At 33.8% G+C, this 1,424-nt stretch overlaps 1 non-coding gene across 1 annotated transcript; it reads left to right on the forward strand.

The window, feature by feature from the left end:
- Positions 1 to 942: 942 nt before the first annotated feature.
- TRNAC-GCA (transfer RNA cysteine (anticodon GCA)) lies at positions 943 to 1,014 on the forward strand. Its single transcript has one exon. It is a non-coding gene; the product is annotated as a tRNA-Cys (tRNA).
- The last annotated feature ends 410 nt before the right edge of the window (positions 1,015 to 1,424 follow it).

A 1,424-nucleotide genomic window follows, 5' to 3' on the forward strand; every position in this document is an offset into this window, starting at 1 on the left:
AAGCATATCTAACCATGTTCTCATGACTATCTATGTCTTTGGTTTCTCTTTCTGTGAATCTTAACTGCAGAATGATGGCCCCATAAAGATAAATGTACAAGAATGCTTTTTACAGCACTGTTTGAAATTGGACAAATAAAATAAAATTGTGCTTTTAAGGGAGTGGTTATATAAGTTACAGTACATCTATACAATGGAATTATATGTAACAGTAAACAATAAGGAGATGAGCCTATAAATATTGACTTGGTGAGATCTCAAGACAGCTTAGAAAATAAATAAAGCCTTGGTACTGTATACTTCCAATAATATAAGTAAAAGGACAATGGACATATGAAAGTAAGTGTGTGTGTGTGTGTGTGTGTGTGTGTGTGTGAGTGCATAGGAATAGGGGCTAGAAGATGGTACTTTCTCTATTCAAATTTTATTTTACCTTTTACATTTTCAGTGAAGTATAGTTGATTTATGCTGTTGTGTATTTTCTTGCGTACAGCAAAGTGATTCTGTTATATATATTCTTTTCCATTATGTTTATTACAGAACATTGAATATAGTTCCCGGTGCTGTACAGTAGGAACCTACTCTTTATTTTATATATAGCAATTTATATCTACTAATCCAAAACTCCTAATTTATCCTCACCTCCCTTCCCCTTTTGGTAACCATGAGTTTGTCCTCTATGTCTGTGAGTCTATTTCTGTTTGTAAATAAGTTCATTCAGTACTTACTCTTTTGATAGTATGATCTCTGATGAGAGAATAGGGAATCAGTACTAGTGAAATGAATGGGACATTTATATTTTATTATTATTATTTCTGTATTGATCAAGACTTTTAAACAAAAATGCACAAATGTGTATCTAGTATAAAAATAACAAATAATGAAAAATAATACTGATATTATTTGTGGAAGTTTAAAGTATAAATTGACAAACACAGAGCTTCCCTGGTGGCTCAGATGGTAAAGCATCTGCCTGCAATGCAGGAGACCCGGGTTCGATCCCTGGGTTGGGAAGATCCTCTGGAGAAGGAAATGGCAACCCACTCCAATATTCTTGCCTGGAAAATCCCATGGATGGAGGAGTGTGGTAGGTTACAGTCCATGGGGTCTCAGAGAGTCGGAGACAACTGAGCGACTTCAGTTTCAGTTTCAGAGTCATTGGTCAAGAGATGGATTCTTCTTTAAGCCAGGTCTCAAAGAGCATGATAATAACCAGATGAAAAAATGAGGACTCAAATCCTAACTGCAATTTGTTTGTTTAAAGAGAATAATGAAATAATATTCTCATGATTAAAATTTTCTTTAAAAGTCTAATTTGCCTGTACAAAGAAGCAGTTTTACCATTTGCAATTAGTCTTCTTTAAAAAACTAGAGAGCAAATATAATTACTGTATTTCCTTTTTTGCAACCATTCACATGAAAAG

The sequence above is a fragment of the Bos indicus genome, chromosome 9, assembly GCF_029378745.1.
Source record: "Bos indicus isolate NIAB-ARS_2022 breed Sahiwal x Tharparkar chromosome 9, NIAB-ARS_B.indTharparkar_mat_pri_1.0, whole genome shotgun sequence".
NCBI classification, from domain to species: Eukaryota; Metazoa; Chordata; class Mammalia; order Artiodactyla; family Bovidae; genus Bos; species Bos indicus.